Source organism: Gallinula chloropus, assembly GCF_964237585.1.
Source record: "Gallinula chloropus genome assembly, chromosome: Z".
In the NCBI taxonomy this organism is placed as follows: Eukaryota; Metazoa; Chordata; class Aves; order Gruiformes; family Rallidae; genus Gallinula; species Gallinula chloropus.
Genome location: NC_140089.1, coordinates 85,322,490 through 85,335,284, shown reverse-complemented (window position 1 = coordinate 85,335,284; position 12,795 = coordinate 85,322,490). Strand labels below are relative to the sequence as shown.

General features: G+C 44.0%; 1 protein-coding gene across 1 annotated transcript in view; it reads right to left on the bottom strand.

Moving 5' to 3' along the window:
- Nucleotides 1-12,795, bottom strand: part of SETBP1 (SET binding protein 1) — a gene marked incomplete at its 5' end in the record, with an annotated part of 253,392 nt that overhangs the window by 197,198 nt on the left and 43,399 nt on the right. The window lies entirely within an intron of this gene.

Genomic DNA, 12,795 nt, shown 5'->3' with positions numbered 1-12,795 from the left:
AGTGGTCCAGAAAAGACTTCATTTAATCAGGGGACAATCTGGCTCATAACCTTAAGTAGGTAGTAAGAAGTGGAAACAAGTAAGAAAGAAATAACTTAATTATTATGTGAGAAGCATAAGGGCCCTTTCAACTGAGATGCTACTCTGCTAAGTCTTAAAGAAACACAGGTCAAGAACTGGAAGGAGCTGATGACTAGAAATAGTAAACTACTTCCAGCTCCTAGCTGTTGGTTGTAACTTCTCCAACACAAGTAGTGTGCACATGGGATCAGAGACAACACCACTGTTGCATCAAAAAAATGGCAATATTGACATGCTGCTCTTCAGGCACTGAGCATTTCTAGAACCGCCACACCTGCTCATGGGGACAGTGACTCACTGTCTGGCAATTGAATGGTAACAAATTGCTAACAACAGTGTGTGGACAGAACGAGACCCAGGAACTTTATATAAATCCTACAGGCATTAAAGAAAACCAAACGAAACCAAAAGCAAAGACAAACAGGTAGTTTGCTCCTCCAGAAACCTCACCACCAAGCTGTCTTCATCATCATTTGCATGTACCAACAAAGAAAGAATAACCTAAACACACATCAAGCAGTACTTCACTTGAACCTGAGATAGTCTCTATTAATAAATAGCACAACACATGAAGGTGAAACCTTAACCTCCACTAATGTCCTGACACTGAAGCTCACTTGATGCCTTCCTTGTACATTTGGTTTCTTTCCATCATATTGCTGTTTCTGGAAAGATGGCTGGAATGCTGCTGCCAGTTGGGAAAAGCTCATGGGGGGTGCAGGAGGGGAGGCATCACCCAGGATGGCTCCCAGCAGGTGTGGCCCCTTCATCATCTCAGCGCTTCCCATCACTTTTAAACACCGGTGTGTAACAGCATAACTGGAATAGTTTGGGCATTTTTAAAGATTAAACAAAAGAAGAAGAAAAAGTAGGAGTCACCTTCCCAAATGACAGAAAACATTGTGGTTTCAGCCATGCACTGAAAATCCCCCGCCTTTGAAATGAACTCGGTGAGAGTCTAGCATGCAGGAGGGGAAGTTTCAGCTCAAACACTGAGTTGCCAAAGCCCAAACAACCAAATCAAGGACTTATCATGGGAAGTGACAGGCAACCTCAACTATAACCAAGGCCATCGGCTCCATCTGAACACTTTCTTTGAAATGTATCTGCAGGGGAATAAAAACAGGATGGCAAATGATTCAAGACTAAATACTCCAACATATCCTGCAATACCCTTTGCACTCTCTTTTTGACTCCAGGAAAAGCCAGGAAGCCGAGTAGCGGCTTCATTTCCGTTCCCTTTTCACCTCCCCTTAAGAAGCGCGACTTTTAACCTTATTATTTGTATTACCCTCGCATCTGCAATTAGGCACTGCACAAACATGCGACCAGAGGGAAGTACCTGCCCCAAGGAGGCCACAGATGGGCAGAGGCAGGGGAAGCATCGGGCTGGGAGATAAACCACCTCATGCCATGTCACGAGGCAGCCTAGGGTGTATGGGCCAGCTCTCAGCCTTCTACAGTGACACTGGGTAGCCACAAACCCATCCCAGTACTGCTGGCAGCATCTGCCCGCTGCGGCAATTGCCCATCTGACTTCCCAGGCAAGAGAGGTCAAGCACAGAGGGGGTCAGCACATTCCCTGGCTGCGTCCCTTTCTGTGGGGTTGGATGCAATTTAGATGGAACCATTAGAGCTGCCTTCAGGTCTTCCTTAGAGACACTACCCCTTCCAAGAAGCCCATCTTGTAGACCGTGAGCACATTTCACTCCACCAGAGTCTTGTCAAAGCCAGCCAGCTCAATGGAGGCTCAGTGAAATAAAACACAAAAAAAATTTGAGCAGTAGCTTTAAGGTTTTTTTTGGTTGGTTTGGGTGTTTTAGGGGTTTGTTGTTTTGGGGTGTTTTTTTTTTTTTTTGCAACTCCAGCCTTTTTTATCTTTCCTCCAATTTCTCTCTTCATAGGTATTTATAATGTCCTAGTGGGGCCCACCACCTGGAAAACCTTTCATCCCCTCTGCAGCTAGAAAAGCAGCAAGACGTTTATTTTCTTCCTCTTCCCTCAGACTTAATGAAAGCTTTTAAACCCAAATGGCTGGAGATTCACACCTCGCATCCAGAGCATATCTAAATTCACTAAAAGCTCTTAGGTTTCCTGTCACCCAGAGAACATAAACAAAGCACACAAACAACCACACCTCCCCTTGGAAACTATGGAAAAAAAAAAAAAAAAGGAAAAAAAAAACCCAAAACAACCCAGAAAGAGCTAAAACCAGCACTGAAGGTCTTTGGCTGACAGGTTGAATAACAAACACACGCGCGTGTACACATGCACGCACACACCTACCTTGCTTGGGAGTCAGTCCCTGCACTGGAATGTGTAATACAAGCACAGCAGCTGCCTATACCACTAATCTAAGGAAAAGGTCAAAGAAAGGTATGTATCCAGCATTTGCTTTGAAATACTCCACAAGGAGAATGTGGGGTGGGTTTTTTGGGTGGGTTTTTTTTCTCCCCTTTCTGTTGTCTTCCCCATACTCCTCCGTGGCCCTTGCACATTCATGCCACCCAGAGAAGCAAAGAGGGCTGCCCTTCAGTACTACATATCCCTCAAATAGTCCTTTGAGCTGGGCTGAGGTCGGGGTTTTTTTTTTTACACAATCAAGGAGGAGAGAAGGTATGATTTGTTTTGGACAGGGAGTTGTTTAAAAATTAAGCTGTGAAGTGCAGTTGCTACTTGGGAAGGATAGTGGTGATACTGAATGAGGAAAAGATGAACCATTTGATGTCTGAGGTCAAAAGCAACACGGTAATTGGGTAACAGGGAAAAAGAAAAATAGAAGCCTTAAAATTACATTCAAGGAACAAATCAAAATTAGTGCTGTTCAGGGTAACCTTCTCTATGGACACCGCCTCGCTCTTTGGCACAGTATTCATCAAAAACCAGGAGTATTCTCAAAAGGACACAGCTATCCGGCAATAACGATAGAAGGTGGCTTTTCCCTTGCTTAATTTCTTTACAAAATTGGAAGGAAAATAGTAATCTTTGTAATTCATGTATTGATATCAAAATGTTTAACATCTCAACCCTGAGAAGAAAAGAGTAAATTCACAGGAATTACTCTGTGAATTTGCCTCAAAAGGATTCCTTCTCCACCCCTATTATTATTATTTTTTGGAGGTAGATTATTTTTCTAATAGGATTAACATTACCCTCTTGGCTTCTGTGTAAATGGGTGAGTTCACCTTTCCATAAGCTGTTTCAGCTGGAACAGAGAAAAGAGATTTCTCAAATCCTTGAAGTTTAAAAAAAAAAAAAAAAAAGTCTCCTGATGGGTTATTCTTCCCATAAATAGAGACATTCATATTGGCATCCCTCATGACGGAAACATTCTCAATAAAGGCTGTCCCAGATCCAAGCAGTTAAACTTCAAGGAAAAGGTCTTGGAGGAACTTAATAGGCTACAAAGCTCTTTCCTTGTTATTAAAAAAAAAAAAACAAAAACAAAAAACCAAACAAAAAAAAGACCCCAAAAGAACCCAAACAAACCAACCAAAAAACCAAAACCAAATCAAAATAAAACCCTAAAAAAACCTCACTCAAGGCTCAGCACTGAAAAAAAAACTGCTCAAATGGGCTGGCTGGAGCCCCCTCACTCTCCCTTCATCATTTCTGCATGACAAACCTGTCCCCCCTTCTTTTTACTCCCGTCCTATTGTTGGGTGTGATGCCTTTTCGTGACCTCTGCCAGAAAAAGGCTTCATTTCAGTGCCCAGAGAAATGTAGAAGAATCCTCCAGGATGAAAGGTAAGATAAGCGACTTATTTCATCAAGTTAAGGAGCAGCTCTTCCCGGGGAGGCAGGCCATTTGCATGCCATTTGGGTTCACTGGGAGAGATGTCCCTATTCTTTCCCTATTCTTTCTCCCATCCCTGCCTCCTGCTTCCTGAGCCAACGTGGGGCTGAAGAGAGTCTATGTTACACTCCAAATGCATTACTGCTCCCCGCGCACTGCCACAGGCCGTCGGGATAAACCTGGCAGGGCTTTGAAGTCTGTAAACCGATTCCTAGGTAACTGCTTAGAGTTTCTCCCCTCCCCATGCCCCAAACAGCTTTTCATTTGATGTTCTGGCACAGAGCTAATCTGAGAAAGGATCAGAAACTCGACGCTATTGACAGTAGTGACAGGAGTGTCTCAGTGTGACAGCTGATTGAGCCCGTCTCGCATTTCACTGACAAACTCAATTGCTCCAGTAAATCGAGTGAAAGTCAATACAGGCAGCTCCTCCGCGGCCCTGGGCGCATTGAGCCCTTCTGGGGGCCCCTCCACGCTGCCGCCTCTTGTGGGACCCAGCAGAGAGCCCCATCCCTGCCTATAATGAAGAGATGGGCCTGCAGCTCCTGCGAGCTTCAAGGGCAGCAACGCAGCATCCACTCTGCTGACAGACAGTTTGGTTCATGTTACCTCTTCCCCTTCCCCTCTTCCCTTTGGTTTTAGGAATTTTTTTGGTTGGTTGGTTGGTTTTGGGTTTTTTGGTTGTTTTGGGGTTTTTTTTTAATTTTTGTTCTGGTTTTTTGTTGACTTGATTTTGTTTGGTTGGGGGTTTTTTTGTTTCCTTGTTCTTTTTATTTTTTAATTTAATAGAGATGTGTCCTGGAAAATCAAGTTTTATCCGAAATCCTCACACCGGATTTATGCTGTAACAGCCAGGCAGTGCTGGAGGAGTGTAGTGTTCCCCCAGGCCATGCCCACGTGGCAATACATGCTGGGAATAAGGAAGAGAAACACGGTTCTTTCTCAGGTGTAAGTCAGCATCAAGAGCCAGCTGTGAGGAACAAAACCTTGCAAAGGTAAAAGAGGTGGGAGAAGAGTCTCAAGCCCACTGTAGATGACAACCTTGTGTGGGCGGTCAGTAACCAGACAATTAAGCTGGTGACTTTACAGGCTTTTTCCATACTTTTAATTGTGGAGCAGGGGCGTATGTGGCTGAGAACAAGTAAACCACAAAGCAGACTGAGCACCAAGCATGGGGAACCTGGATTGGTGCAGAGAACGGTGCAGGGAGAAGAGCTCCATGGTGAGGAATATATGCAGGCTACCGTTCACAAATGGAAACCAAATAGGTTGCCATTACCAGTAATGAAGTGTGAGGTTGGCGTGGTTTCTGTCTCTCAGATTTCAGCATGGTTTATTTTTATAGAGGCAGCTTCCTCGTGCAAAGTGTTGGCAAACAGGCTGCTGGCAGGGAGGCGGGGAGGGGGGAAGCAGTGAGGACAGGGTTTCTTGTGGAGGGCACAGGAGCCTTTCCGACCTGCCAGGGTGGAGCAGTGAGCTGCAGAGATGGAGCTCCAGGAGGGAAAAGTGAAATTTCACAGAGACAAATGGCTGGGCTATTAATCTTGTTGATGTGGGGAGTAAAGGAAGATGCGGGAGCAGAGGGAGGTGAAAGTAAAGCGGTGTTGAGCAGGTATCAGGTGCTGAGAGGGCAAGGGTTAAAGACAGCAAGCTGAAAGATAGAGCCATGTAAACAGGGTCTCTGCCACAAGGAGTCATAGGAATGAGTAACTACAGACACCCCTACCCAAATGTATTCCCCCTGTCCCCAAATTCTTAGAGCATGTCGAGCTCTGCCTCCACTTACCCTACCCGGCAAACAGCTGAGGATACAAAAGCTACACTGTCCCGTCTGCCTTAAAAGAAATCAACTTAAACATTACAACACCTCCACCCCAGCGTTACGCTCCAATGCCAGGATCAACACATAGACGGGCTGCCCGCCCTGCTCCCACCGCTGCTCCCTGGCAGCTCAACACCTCGGAGCTGAAGCATCCCGCAGGCTTCTCTCCCTCCCAGCTCTGCACAGACACGTGTGCTCCCAACCAGATGACCTCATCTGGACCGGATTGAGCCTTCCAAGTCAAAATAAATAGAGCACATTGGAACTGGCAGCAATTTTCAAAGGTTTAAGTTGGGTCCCTCTCAATTTTCACTCAGCACTTTATACATTTTGTCTGCTACAAAATGGGAGCATTTTATATTCCCAGCTCCAATACATATTTTATGAACCTTCAGAAAAGCTGCCTCCTATGCAGTTAATAATTTGGTTCCAAAGTTAACTGGTTAAAACACATATTAATAGAGTGGGCATGGAAAAAAACCAAAATAGAAGAAAGAAAAAAAAAAAAGAAGAAAAAAAAAAGCAGAAAAAAAAAAGCAGGTGAGAAATGCTGGGGGAAGAAAAATAGCAGCTATGTTTGGAATGGTTCTGCAGCCAAGACAGCAAACCTGGTCTTTTTGATGGGACCACCCAAGTGAGCAAGACCTTAAGCTCTTACTCACGTGTGCTATGTTCACTGCAGCGCAGTTCAAAGTCCAGGGGGGAGTTAGAGAATGTAATAGTGGAGTTTAATATGGGCTTAGCAGATGAGAGAAAGTACTGGGTTTCCCACCAAAGTTCATTCCCTAACTTGCCAGCGGAGTATCATGTAATCTCAAGTCCAGTTCAGCAAACACAGAGATGGTGCTGCTGGAACAAGCTGTCACTGCCTGGGCTTGTCAGAAATCAACTGTTGCTCATCAGCTTCTCCTGAGCAGACTGAGCAGCGGGATTTTTTTCTGGAGGGGAAGCACACAGGCGTCCTTGACATGTTCCTGCCTTCCAAACAAACATAAAAACCCAACAAACCCAACAGACCTGAGATTCTCTTCTAGAAGAGAACAGCGTTTGAGCTTGTGGGTATTTTCTCAAAAAAAAAGTGAGCCTATACGGGAAGCCTTTCTCCTTTTTTAGAAGTCACTGGTGAATTCAACACCAATCCTCTCTGTGTTATGAATAGTTCGGTTAGGTTGGCTGAGTCAGGTCTAAAGTTCATTTCCAGGTCATAATTAAAAATACTGCCGGTGAGGAAATGGTATTTACGATGCTCTAAGTGCCAAGATAAGACAAACCAAGAAGTAATAAAGGAAAGAGAAGTTTAGAAAGCCACTTAAAATAGAAGTGCATGGAGATACTGCAGATCACCCCGTGATGGTAAAGCTGGGTTCTCAGGCTGCCTTTTGCTTTCTCCAGTCCAGCTGAAACACTCCCATCAGCAGAAGCCTATTGATAAGATTTAGTGATGGCATCTCCAAGGACAGAGCAAGTCATGTGCAGGACAGGCTCTGTTAGTGTCCTTTCTCTCCAGGATTACGTTGTTTGTATCGTAGCCTCTAGGAAAGAGGGTGATTGATATGTAACAGCAGAGGAAGGAGGAAGGAACAAATGGGAACGGGAGAAGACAGCAAAATGTGGTGCCCAACATGAGGCATTTAAGCTCTAAAATTCTGCAGGGATGTGATCCCACCCTGCAGCGTTGTTATTTTTTTCCAACAGAATTAAAAAGAAGGACTTTTCCTGGTGTCACTGCAGGCCACAGAGGATAAATCCAAATGACAGGGCTTAAGTTATGAATATGGGGAATTAGAGATGAGAAGTAAAGCAGCTTATAATGACTCCCATTTGCTCTTTGGAATACAAGCTTCAGTATTGATTTTGAAATGCCCCGTCTTCATCCTAGCAGCTCCTTGAAAATGAAGCTGGAGAGTTGGGTTTTTTAGCATCTTGCAGCCTCTTCAGCATGATTTGATAATGATAAAAAGAGAATATAAAAGCTTTTGGAGGCTGTTATTTGTCAGGAGTCCTTCCCTTATTTTCTGAGCACAACCACTGCCTTCTAGGGAGGATGTCTAGAGAGGTATTTCAACTGACTTTCTCATGAAGATAGTGGTGGCTCAACTCAAGAGCCTGCATTTCCAACACCGTCTGTGGAGAGAGGTGTGGATGCCTCAACAACACGTCAGTCAGTCAGTCACCTAAAGTCAAACCATTGGAGTGCCCAGCAAGAAGCCCAGAACAGCTCCAACCTCGCAGCACCAGGGAACACAGAGTCTATGGAGAGTGGGTAGCATCTCCTTGTCACCCTGTTTACATGGATACTCAGGCAACCTCAGGACACTTACCCAAGCCTTGGCCCATAACACCTATAGACGGTGCAAGTATCTATATCCAAATGGAAACTTTTGCACCACCTCATCATCACATGTTTTCCCATGCCTACAACGTGACAAGGTAAAAAAACCAAGGAGCCCCAGGGTATATTGAGAAGGACGTAGGGTTGGGAAAGTTAATTTTATCATCTTTTCTGACCCCAGCTTCGGGGTAAGGTAATCACATTTCCCACTCAGTTGCAAAACATTTTGAGCTCTTTTTAAAGGGCTTGACATCAACTACCAAAAACGTCAAGATGGGCATCTTTGGTGGTACAAAACACAGGACCTCATCCCTCATAGGTCTTCCCTATTTGCTTAGACTCAATGTCATGTGGTTAGAGTCTAACCCATTCCAACAACAGAGTGAAATAACTATTCTGTCAAATAACTAACATCCCCGAAGAGATACAACTAAGAAGGAAAGCTAGGGTGAAAGTGTATCCCCCAGCTGCCTACACCAATACTCTGCTGCTGGACTGATCCTGCTGCCCTCAAAAAATGAGCTTCTCTCCCTGAGGAAGGACAGTGAAGCTTCCTGTGGCTTTTCATTTTCCTGGGCATATTTTTTTCTTCTCAACAAAATAAAACCCATTAATATCTGATCATTCCTGTATGTAAGATGCAGTTGCTAAAATGGTTTCGCACTTAACGGTCTCCAGTTGTAGACTAAACTGATGACACTTAAAATGTGCCCATGAGCCATAGCAGAATGATCCCATTACAGCAGTGCCTTAGCAATGCTGTGTTAATTAAGGTTATGTGGTCTAGTTTTGAGGGTTTATCACCCAGCTATGAATATATTCTCCAGGATGGAACCAGGTGCAAAGGAGATTTAGTCCTGCAGCGAATTATTTGGCTTTTCTTTTCTTTTTTTTTTTTTTCCTACTCTAGATCACAATGTTGTGCTGTTCTTTTTTAAATATGACATAAGAAAGAAGAATAAAACATCCCTCTGTCAGAATGCTAGTAGGAGACATGCTATATTTCAAGGCACTGTTAACCTACCTCAGGCAAGGCCTACACCATGCTAATATCCCAGCACTCCCTAGTCTTTAACATGAAGGATATCTCTGCTGCTTTCATTGCTTTATAAAGAGACCTGAGGTCTTGTGGTATTTAAATCACGTGTCTGGTTGTGTAGGAAACCTGTGGCAGACTGGGGGACTGAACTGGCATTTCTGAAGGGTGAGTTGACTGTAGGCACTGAATCACTTCTTCTTCCACCTGCTATACAGACTTTCAAGCGACAGTTTGAATGATTTCTCCCTTACACAAGAGAGGGGTTTTTTTCTTCAGAAAGATCACATTGGTTGAAGTTTCATTTGACACACTTTTCTGACCATTTTCCATGAAGTAATGCTTTAAAAACTGACTTTTACCTGTATAACGAAACTTAAACGCTGAGGTGCACATGTATCTCAGGCTGCTACTGTCTCTCACCAAACCAGACTCACGTGCATGAGCAAGGAACTCACAAAGCAGTATATAACAAAGAATAAAGGGAATATAAGAAACAAAAGACTGTTTAGATGGAGCGACACAAAAATTGTTCCTATCAGCATGGTCAATCCAACAGAACAGACTCCCACAAAAAAAAATATAAAATCAAGAAGAGTCATTGTCTAAGCAGTTTGAAAACTCGACTAAATACATTTTCCATGTCATGATGGAATATTTGCTGAATGCAGAGCAACCATACTGAGTACAGTTTCAGACAGATGACCTGCTGAGATTCAGGACCTGATTTTCATCTTGTCTTGACATTGACTCTGGTACAATGTGAAGTAAAAGGAGGGTGCAAACTGCCACCATTCTGCTTGGGTAGCATTTTGCACCCATGCTGAGATAGGTGTGAAGTGCTTCTCAAAGCTGCACAACACTCCAAGCCATGAGCGGTTCCTTCTCCATCTGCCACCCTCCACAAAGCCTTTGTGCTCTCCTTGCACCTCACAGCGCTCAGAGGCTCTGAGCAGGCCGTTCAGTTCCCGTGAACCTCAGAGTAGATGGGATCTGGATTCATGTGGCATCTGTAATCTAAACGGTGGCTGACTGATACTGACCCTGCCATGATGTCTTCATATGTTGACGTCTGCCAGGGGGAAATGGGAACAAGATAGAGCGGAGAAAGGCAGCAAGTGCAGCCAGAATGCAAGAGAGTGATGGGTAAAGATGGTCCTTATTATGTCATAACCAAATGGTTAAGTCCAAATCTTTACCTGTGCCTTTTTCTCATTCGTGTGTGTGTTGCCCTTGCCTGGGTAGAGCATCCCCACAGAGACCGAGGGCATGGGACCACTGAGAGTAGCTCAGCAGTGAAGCCTGTTCCTTCCAATTCTTTCCCACTCTGCCAACATAGAGAGATCCGTGAAAACAACAAAATAGTTATTGATGATCCCTGGGATTGCAGAGCCTTCAATGACATGAGACAGCATTTTCTTTGGCTGCTTTAGTTCTCTTTTAGCATGGTCCTGCATGTTTGCCTTTGAGAAGTATAAATGACCCTTTCAAATTCAGGATTTGAGGCTGGCCATGGCAATTGATAACACTAATTTTTTCATGTGTGAGGCACATTCAGTGGGCTCTCAAATTGCTTTTCAAAACCATACAGCTTCCCTTCATCCACCACTGAAATGAATGTACCTCCAGGGTGGAACAAAGGACCCATCAATGCAAGGTGGCACTACACAGCAATTTAGGCCAGGAAGTGAAGAATAATGTGTCCCACTGAAGGCACAGGGTCAAGTCATGTTGGCTGAGTATGTTTCCTGAATGAGAGCCTGGACAAAACATCATCACTGGGACTTGCATGCTCCAAATCGGGAGGGAAAGTGCCATGGGATCATCACTCACTGGAAAAGGTCAGAGCCCTAAGTTTTACATCTGGAATAGGGGCAGGGCACTGTGTTAAAGCATGCATTCAGAACTGCCTCTAAAGAAAAAACAATTTGCTAACTGCCATTTCTGAAGCCTTTCCTGAAAAAGAAAAAAAGGCAGTATGAGAATTTTGGTCCCCTTCTTCCTATGGAAAGGAAAGGCTCTATTGAACTTCAGTCTACACTGTGCTACACTTTACAGGAAGCCCGGCCCATTTTGAAATGAATATGAACTGTAAGAGGAGACCCACAAGGTGGGAAACTCTTGAAGTGAGTACAAGACTATTCATAAAATGAGTGAGAAAAGGAAATAGGTGATTATAAAAGGTCGTTAGAAATGTCAGCTTACCAATGGCATTGTATGAAGGGAGGTGTAGCCCACTGCAACACAAACCTATTACAGCTGAGCTTGCAAAGGACACCCATAACCTCAATCCCTTTTGTTCGGAGACTTACATTTTGAAAGTGTCTTTCATAACATCATCCCTTCAGAACTTACATAAATCCAAAGAATGGGGATTTATCCACTCAACTTCCATTTCACAAGTGCTTCAGTTCCACAAGCAGATGAATGAAACCAAAAAACTTTCCCAGACATCAGGAACACAGATGCTCAGCACTAGTTTTAGCAATTACCAAAGCACAACTGCTGTATGAATTTGGGAGGTCCAGAGAAAAGGCAGCTAGTGAAGCTGTCGTTCAAATTATTCGTCCCCAATCAGAACACATTGAGAGAAAGAGATCTCCAGCTTCTAAAAAAGCTTTCTGACATTAAATTTTCTACAGCATTTCGGCTCACCAAGTGGAGCTCTTTTCATTCTACAGCACCACCAGCAGCAAGAAAATTATAGTGGGTGAATGGAAAGGCAAAGGTGATCCACTTTCCAGAGACCAACATTTGTATCATGGGGGGAAAAAAACACTGAAGTGGGAACAAGATGGAGAAGTATTATCTGAATGGGTATTTTGGAAAGTAAAAGATTAACTGGTAGGATGAGCATAATGACAAAGCTACAAGGTTTGCTTTTAATAGGCACCAGTGCCAAAAGGGATGTGTTGATCAGTGGCACTACATGTAACAGCTCCTTGAGGTCAAAAAGGACTGGATGATCCAGGACAGTCTCATGTCCGCTGTATGATCACCTATCCAGCTTTATTCAACAAGCAAAACATTCTGAATGGTTCTTTACTGCCCAGAAACCACAAACATTTAACATCCTCTGCCTCTGTCTTTTACATCTTGGTTTAGGTTTTTTTTATAACCTGTGCAGAATCCAGTGATTTTTTTTCAAGCAGAGATTCAAACCCCATCATAAACTTGGGGGAGGAGATGGTGGACACCATACCTTCACTCCCCCAAGTCTCCCCTCCTGATTACTTCCACCCATGTATTTCCAAAATAGCCAATGCTTTCATTTATTTTTATTACTTTTCTTTCTTTCAGTGGAGACAAACATTAACCCTGGGGGTGCGATCCAGCTTTGCTCAGATGCCTTGCAGAAGCCTTTGCACTCCCTTATTTCATGCTTGGGTGCTTTTCTTGCTGACAAGTGGAAGAATGCAAGTGAGAGCCAGCGAAGAGACGGCAGATTCTCCGAAACCTGGTCTCAGCCCTCTGCTACTCCCTCAACAGACACTGTAGTGCTGGCTGCCAAAGGAACTTAGCTCCAGCACAGTTCAGGCCAGGCCAGTTAGCTATTTAAAGAGGTGGGTTTATTTATATACTTTTTACCCTCCTTCCCTCCCCTCCAAACTCTCCCCTTGTTTTTTAAGACGGGAAATTACCAGTAGCCCTGAACACATAAAATTTGACAGTGGTCTACCAGACAATTTGTATTGGGCCCTTTGTCTTTGCTGGTACTTTTATTCTTC